General features: G+C 32.8%; 1 long non-coding RNA gene across 1 annotated transcript; it reads left to right on the top strand.

The window, feature by feature from the left end:
• Positions 1–2001: 2001 nt before the first annotated feature.
• LOC134277734 (uncharacterized) lies at positions 2002–4884 on the top strand. Its single transcript, XR_009994327.1, has 3 exons — positions 2002–2134; positions 3095–3231; positions 4799–4884. It is a non-coding gene; the product is annotated as an uncharacterized LOC134277734 (long non-coding RNA).
• Positions 4885–9210: the final 4326 nt, after the last annotated feature.

Genomic DNA, 9210 nt, shown 5'->3' on the forward strand with positions numbered 1-9210 from the left:
TAAAAAAGGGAATTGAACTAATGAATTTATGTATGCTGGAAAGCCGTGCCTATGTAAAGGTTATATATTAGTTTTAAAATTAAAATTTAGAATTAGATTCAACTGCATAGACTAAAAGGAAGACAGCTGAGCATATAATAACTAGCTATAGAAGAAATAAGTGAATCATTATGATGAACATGCAGAATATGTTTAAGTACTAGATTGTTGGGTATGCCAGAGCATCAACGATTGTTGAAAACAGCCCGTTATGCATAAATGACCCAACCCAATGAAAATATTCCTCAATCCTGGAATAGGAGGGACACTTTTCCTAAGTCTATTTTCTATGTTTCATATGAGAAAGAATTTTATCTCTGAAAACTTGGGGGAGGGGGGCTGCGAGTCCGGGCGAGATATGATCAGAAATATTACGTATATTTGGCCAGTTTTCCTCTTAAGAACTCTTTTTCCGTTTCGTTTTATTTACTTTAAATGATTAACTTCTAACTTCTTTCACAATATCAGCGATATGTTTTTTATCCCAAAGTTCGAAATTCCGATAAAAAGAACAGACTTGAAGTTTTCATTTCCATTCAGTGCAGTAGAATCATCCAAGAAAAGGGCGCGAAGATATATACGTGACATTTGGCGCAAAATGATTGTGACACCCCTTACCTAGTAGACAAATGGACTCATCCAATAGTACAGAAACGCAGAAAAAAGGTCAAACGGACATGTCCGTATTTGAAATCGCATGATATAAACAGCTGCACGCAAAAAAAAAAAAATAATAAAGGAAATAAACACATCAATATATTGTATCAGTAAGACAGTTATTTTTTTCTGCTAATTGTTGGCTGAAACGGAGGTAACAAATTCCAGTGATAATCAGCATGCACAAAATATTGCTGGCTAACTGTGACCTCTTCTATTCGCACCTCGGAAATATCAATCCTTATACAGCCTGACCCCGTGACGTCAGGCAATGAATATATAATTGTTAAAGAAAAAAGATTAAAATAAAATATTTCTATTATCGCATTAAATAATTTCGTATCACCATTCGTGATCAATTGCCTCATGGTGATACCTATGGTGAAAAAAGTGTAATATTAACTTAGGAAAAATTTACCAAGCCAGGTGAATTTTATTAGGAAAAGCTAAATGGTAAAAAATCAGCCTATGTGATATTGCAAATTTTTTGTCATTTTGTATTTCCTCATCAAATTCACCTGGCTTGGTATTTTTTTTTCTTAAGTTTATATTACACTTTTAGCACCAAGGTAACATATTCTGAAATTTATTTCACCTGTTAACCTTTCCTGAATGTGATTTGTCTATATTTGTTTTTCATTGAAATATTACTTATATTTTCCAAGTCTATTTCATTTTCCAGTTCTAAGGAGAAAATATTATAAAAATTATCCCCTTTTCTAAACTCTTGACATGATATCAAATCTTTTTCAAAGAAAAAAAAATGTATGTATAATCTGTCCTTAATAGTATATATATCTTCTTTTGCTTGTCAAGGAATTTTTTGGAAAAAGTTTAAATGTTTGGCTGTGTCCCCTTTAAATTGTTTCCTACGTATACGAAGGCTGTATCTAATGCGTTGAATGTTGAATTTCATTGCAATGTTAATGTTTGTTGGATTTGGCAATTTCATGCTTAGGACCACCAATCATTTCCATCTTAATGAAATCGATATTTCAGTGATAGCTAAATACAGAATACGTCTGGAGTAGCCAAACACTTTTTCGGAATAACCCAAGGCTCTCGTACATATAAACGCAGCGGCTGAAGTATCAATTTTCAAATTCTTAAGGAACGCATTAGTTTTTTTAAACACATAATACAATGAGCTATCTGTGTGTTATCTGTCTGATTATTGTCTTCTCAACGGTATCTCATGGTTCCTCTATTTCGCGAAAATTCACAGCAAAACTGGAATTTGATAATAAAATATCAAATGATGGACTATTAGGAGTATACACCTCTCAGTCGTTAATCCAGTGTAGCCTGAATTGTCAAAGAGAGTGTACATGTAGCCTCTTTGGTTACAATACAATATTAAAAAACTGCCGGATACACAGGGGGGACTTCACTTCCGGAATATCAGAGGAGACCGGATGGAGATACTTTTCTCATTATTGTATGTATTACTTTCTCTAACAAATCATGAATAATGATTAAAAGTGAAATGTCTCAGTGCTTGTAATTGCATTTGACAGTGGTCCAAACTATTCATTGGTATTTAAGGTGCATAAACACAGACTTGAAGTTAATATTTTTTGTGTATAATATCACGACTTAAATATTGCAATAGCATTTCACATGAAACTATATTAAATCTAATTTCATCTATTTCAAATTTTTGGATGGGTTTGATTGACACATCCTCAAACTTTCACATTTTTTTATTCTTAACTCTTTGCAACTTACTGTTATGCAACATACACTTAATGTTCACGTCATAGAAATATGAATTTACCATTTCCCTGCAAGCACTTTATAGCGTTGTACAACTTTCTGTAAGTTTAGCGTAAATAATATTATGACGTAATATTTAATAAGTAGATAACTTTTTTTTAAAATTTTACGAGATTTCAGCAAGTATAAGATAGAAAATTTTGGTGAATGAATTTTTTTTAAAGTGTGTGAAAATGTGTAATTGTGGATTCGAAAGCAAAACCCCTTCACAAGTATCCTTATTCCAACCTAAGTGTTGTGTACAGAGTTTAGCAAATTGAACACACTCGTGAAAGGTACAATTTTTGTAAACAGGGCACCACATATACTTGTGAACAGGAAAACCTCCCTCCCGTTATTCGACCCCAGGGCTTATTAAATAGTTTTTCACAAAATTTATTTAATACACTAACATGACTAATTCATCATTTTACAATAGGAAAAAATCGAGGAAAAAACCCAGAAAATAATCGCTCCATTTTAGTTCCGTTATTCACCGGTACCTGTGTACCTTGCAAATGATCACAAGTATTTTTACCTCTTAGTTCGTGTAACAGCATGCATTTGTTCAAATTTAAAATATATTTTGTGATGTTTAACTACACACATAAAGATGAATGTCAGCAGATTTTATCCGTTTCAGATCTTCCCGTGGATTGTGAGGATATTCGTCGTAATGGTCACCATTGTACAGGGGTTTACGTAATCTATCCCTTTGGTATGAACTCTCGCCCTGTCCGTGTGTACTGTGACATGACAAATCAGGGCGGAGGATGGACGGTATGTAGTTCATTTAGAAACTGTAACTAGTAACTAGATTCATTGATCTTGTGGTTCAATAGCTAAGTGTGATACCTCTGGTCAAATAGCTAAGTGTGAAACCTGTTGGCCAATAGGTAAGTGTGAAACCTGTGGTCCAATAGTTAAGTGTGATACTTGTTGTCGAATAGCTAAGAGCGAAACCTGTGGTCCAATAGCTAAGTGTGAAACCTGTGGTCCAGTAGCTAAGTGTGAAACCTGTGGTCCAATAGCTAAGTGTGATACATGTGGTATAATAGCTAAGTGTTATACTTGTGGTATAATAGCTAAGTGTGAAAGCCTAATTTAATTTAATAGGGGGACCTATTCTAACCCGGATCTCCACGGTGCGAAATATATAGGAAATATATATATGAAAACATCTTCTTCTCAAGAAACACTGGTTCAAAAAAGCTGAAACGTATGTGGAAGCATCCTTGGGTAGTGTAGATTCTAAACTATTCAAATCAGGGTAGGGCGGGGCCACAACAGGGAATCCAAGTTTTACATAGAAATATATAGGAAAAAAACTTTAAAAATCTTCTTCTCAAGAACCACTGGGCCAGAAAAGCTGAAACTTATATGCAAGCATCCTGGGTAGAGTAGGTTCTAAAGTGTTCAAATCATAACAAACAGGGATAGGGCGGGGCCACAATAGGGAATCTAATTTTTTACATAGAAATATATAGGATTTTTTTTTTAAATTCTTCACAGGAACCTCTGGGCGAGAAAAGCTAAAAACTTGTGCGGAAACATCACTGTGTAGTGTTTATTTTAACGAGGCTGGGGGGTGGCAGCCCTTTTCAGATTTTTTTATCTCCTTTAAAAGAAGAGCTCCATGTAAAGATATACAAAAATGATCAAAATTTAAAACTTAAATGTACGAATTTTGTCTTTGCCAAATGAATGTTGACAGCTTAAGATACCGTATCTAAAAAAATAAGTTAAATATGGTTGTTAATTTATAATTAAATTGTTGACCCCCAGCCTCCTTAAATTCTCCAAATTATGACCCATGTGGTAGGCTTGGGTCACAACATGTATTACAATGGGGAATTTGGTAAGGAGCAGCATGGTCAAAGCTACTCAGGTGAGCGATGTAGCCCGTGGCTCATGGACCTCTTGTTATCGTATTTTATGAGCCTTAGTTTAGTTTATTTGTGTGCCAAGTTATCTTGAAATCAGACCAAAACTGTAGGAGAAGTAGCATTACAAGTATAAAAGTATATACAGAAATTTCTATTTTTAGTAAGTAGGACAACACCATTTATCGAATAAAAAATCGATACACGGAATGCCAAGTTATACTGTAAGAGTAGGATAAAAAAAATTCAGACGGACGGACGACGGATGCATTATCATTGCCTAAGCTCTTCTTCCCTCTGACCAATAGAGCTAAAAGTAGGAAAAAGCAACTCGGGGGGCCTAAATAAGGAGAAATTTTGTTGATAGAAGAATGACAGACGGATGAATAGACAGATAAAGTGATTATTAAATGACATTGGCAAATCCTTTTAGAACTTTAATTATGTATGTTTATCCTTTCAAGGCCATTCAAAAACGAATAGACGGGTCCGTGTCCTTCGAAAGGAATTGGGCTGACTATAAGGATGGTTTTGGTGCACCTGAGCGGGATGTTTGGATAGGTAACTTTGAATCATTTTTCTTTCTTTCTTTAAATGAACATTGTACTGTATTTTCAGATTTGACAGAAAATCATGATCTAGTTTTCTACGTTGGATTCTGACTTGATGAAACATTCAAAGTATATTTGATAACATATCTTATATACTGAACAAAAAAGAAACGCATAATCAGAATAATATGAAATTCTAAGTTTTCAGTTTAAACCTTTATATTATTTAAGCGATTTTAGAGTGTGTTGTGATAAAAATCAATATTGCAAATTGAAAAGTCAATTTGATGTCATTTTCATTGCCCCCAAGTTCATGGGGCATAACAATATGTACTGTGCGACGTCTCAATGCTAGTGGGTTTCCAATGTACGGATATCGTGGAGGAATACCATCTCATTTCAGTCTCTTGCAAACAATTTATGCACTGTTACGCTGATTTTTTTCATCCAGCAATTGTAGCAGCAGTTTTTACAGCAAGTTCTAAATCGCATGAGGTGATGAAGGGGGGGGGGTGTCTGACGGTCCTGTGTGGTTGTGGTTACCTGCGGATGGCCAGATAGTGGTCTTCAGACATTAGTTTTAAGGTTGCAAAGCCCATTGATTTATCTCAAATACAGTTGCAACTTCCTGTTGCGTAGCTCCATTTAGTATCATCGTTAGCCTGGTTGTATCCATCTTTGTTTGGGCGTGGCATTGCAGTATCAACACTGCAATCAAATCTTAAATATGGGTTTAATAGAAGTGTTAAAAGTTTCTTTAAATCCAAAATATCAATGAAAATAGACAACTGATTTAGAAGAAATCACGAAAAACACTACTTTCATAAACATGTTTAATCAAGGGAGATAATTCAACTCTTGGGTTTTAAAACCCCATGTTGTCCTTTAAATAGATCACAGGTATCCAATGATATATAAAATAGTTGTTTCATGTACATTTTAAAAATTTCTTTGACGAGTAAAACAATATGCGTTTCTTTTTTTGTTGAGTATATATTGACCTGTAAGGGACTTAAAAGATCGACCATACGAGGGGTAATCAAAAATTTCGTGGACTAGCATCATAAAATTAAAACCGCTTTAAGCACATCAATGAATTTTAAAATATCTAGTTAGCATCATCTTTCTATCTAAAGAATAAACCATAAATCATAAATCTTATTTTTTATTAAATTACTGATGTTTTTGTACATTTTAAGCAATGGTATGTCCAGGCGTCGCAACCTCGAACACGACGTTTTTGCGACCTATGCGTAACTGAGAAAAACTCTTTTGATATGGTCATTTTACATCTAAAAATCCCGTCAAAACAGGTATTTGTCTGGACACAATTGTTTCATAAAATACTAAATTTTCACTTCATTCTGGAAGTTCTATGAAATTTTATCGCAAATTTTACATGGAATGTCTGAACAAATGAGTCCTTGAAAATGACGTCAAAAGGGGGGTTCTGTTTTCAACATTCAATTAAGTTTGGCCCCTGAAAAAAACTGGTATAGACCTAAAATATATTGAAACTGGCTGCAGAGAAATAAAATGCATCCAGAGTTCTTGTCTTTTAATGTCAAAATAGATTCAGAAAGAAGAGGGATACACAGTTAATGACGAGTGCACTCAAGGTGTAAAAAATCAATCACGTCAAAAAAATGACGTTGATCATGCATTGTAGATATTGAACTCCCAAAAGCAAAATATGCCGGCACAATTAAGCGCGGATCTCTCCCAATGTATTTATCCATTTGGAATATTATATTCATTGAAGGCCACTGTTCACGACATTTTAAAGTCATTTAAACAAGGCGGGTTTAAGTCCTTATACTCAGCTTCAGGGTTTCTCATCAAGAAAGTGTATGAGGTAGAAGAAGCGGACAATGAAAAAACAATGACGTTATCGGACGTCATGAAATTAAACGACGACAGCGCCGGGTGATCATATATCGTCGTTTTCATTTTATAATAATTTGGAAAAAAATGAACGTATCAGGTTAAAATTTTCAACATTTCTTTAATTTTTGTTGTTTTATGTTCCATATAAATTTTGAAAACACAGACTACATAGTACTAATTTATAGCCTCAGTCCACGAACTTTTTGATAACCCCTCGTATTTTTCTTTTCTCATCACAATTGTACAACTTTAAATAGAAATGGTAAACTGCATTTGAAAACTAGAAGGGACTATATTTTTGGCGGAATGACGGAAAATATCTTCTTTTCTGCCTCTCAAAATTATAATAGAACAATGAATTAAGTTATAACATTTACAAAATCGAAGATTTGGAGAAATTTTCAAATGTAAGTTAAAATTAATAATAAAGAACTAAACTTTCAAAATATATCTAATTAATATGATTTTTCAAACAAACTAGAACTTTGTTAGCTTTTAAACTCTTCCTATTAAAGCGCAGATTTAAGCCAAAAATCCATAAGAAAGTATTTTTCTTTCTTAGTAAACGATCAAAAATTTTTGTTTATGTATCATTTTGTACATTTATAAGATTACTTTATTATGTGTGAAAATAAGAAAAATATAGGAAGCATATGAAAATAACTCATAATCCTAAAAAAATTAAGAAAAACAGAGAAAATTCGGATTAACTTATATCCAGTTGAGTTAAATTATTTATGTAAATTTGGTAATATCATGCTATAGACCCGATATAGCAATATGTTCTTATACAAAAAGAACAATGTTTAAATTTTTGAAATAGAAGTAGGTATCACACGATTAGCATTAGTATTTTTTTTATTCTTAATGTCTTGCCTCTAATATTAAACGGTCAAAATTTAATCTCACTGATACTATCACTTACTGATATTGTCTTCTTGATTTTGTGAAAATTTCATTATTTTTTAATATTAGAAATACGAGAAGAATCCTACCTTAAACAAGATTGTACAATTTCGACAGTTCTTATTCACCGCTTGAAACTCAACCTTACAAATAATATATTTAATAAAACAACAAATGGTTACTTTATAAGACTCATTTGTTTCATAATAACAACGAATCAATATCTACATATAAAACGTAGTAAAGGATAAGTTCTGGATCATAAAGCGTTCCAGTATGAAATACTTCTCCCCTGGACAACTAAATGATTACAATAATTAAATCCATACAGGAAATGACGTCATCCATCAGTTGACAAAGGGAAGAGACTCCTCTCTCTACGTTTCCATCACGTTATCGAACGGTACAACATTGTACGAGCTGTACAATCAGTTCTCTGTTTCTGATGAGGCGGACAAGTATCAGCTGTTCCTGGCTGGTCCTGCTACGGGACCTTTAGGTATGTGTACCTTACAAACCATGAGAGAGAGAGGAAAGATAGAGGAAAATAAATACAAACAGGCAAATGGTCTATACAAGTTAAATTGATGCAAAGCATCAATTCGGCCGCTAACAAAATCTAGCATTTCAAAAAGTTCTTTCTAAATTTTATAAATTTAAGCATCTTTGACTAGTTTCATAATTATTGATTTAGAAATTTAGATAATGAGTACACTTGCAAGGAAGCCTAATGTCAATCATGTATATGCAAAGCTGAAATGGGGATTATTTTAAAAGTTTTACTTTAATTTGACAGGGGATGCAATGTTAAACCCTGTAAGAAATTCCAGAAGTCTGTCTGGAATGTCATTTAGCACTCCTGACAGAGACAACGACAGATTAAGTATAAACTGTGCTTCTGAATGGAGAGCCGGTTGGTGGATGAATGGGTGTTATGACGCCTGTCTTAACGGTCCCTGGTCTGTGAAGGAATGGGACGAACCATGGTATCCTCTTATAACATACGGGACGTCTGTGGCAGGGACGATGATGTTGATAAAACGTCATTAGGTAAATATCAGTCATTGTTTATACGTACAGTTGTTTATAAGTACAGTATTTACATTTTAAATAAGTACAGTATTTTTTTTTTATTTATAAGTACAGTTATTATATTATTTATAAGCACGGTATTTATATTATTTATTTAAGTTCATTATTAATGTTTTTTATAAATACAGTATTTATATTATTTATACATACAATATTTATATTATTTATAAATACAGTATTAATATTTTTTATAAATACAGTATTTATATCTTTTATAAATACAGTATTTATATTATTTATAAGTATAATATTTATATCATTTATAAGTACAGTATTGATATTTGTGTTGTTTATATGTACAGTATTTATTTATTCCTCTATTCCTTCTTTATGCACATTGTATTTCTATTAAGTACCTTATCTACATTTAAATGTCCTTTAACATTTAATATAATTTTGTGACCTTGGAATTTCATACAATTTTCGAAGGATGAAATAAT

The sequence above is a fragment of the Saccostrea cucullata genome, unplaced genomic scaffold (assembly GCF_032062105.1).
Source record: "Saccostrea cucullata isolate Sc308-1 unplaced genomic scaffold, CSIRO_AGI_Scuc_v1 ctg577, whole genome shotgun sequence".
Classification (NCBI taxonomy): domain Eukaryota; kingdom Metazoa; phylum Mollusca; class Bivalvia; order Ostreida; family Ostreidae; genus Saccostrea; species Saccostrea cuccullata.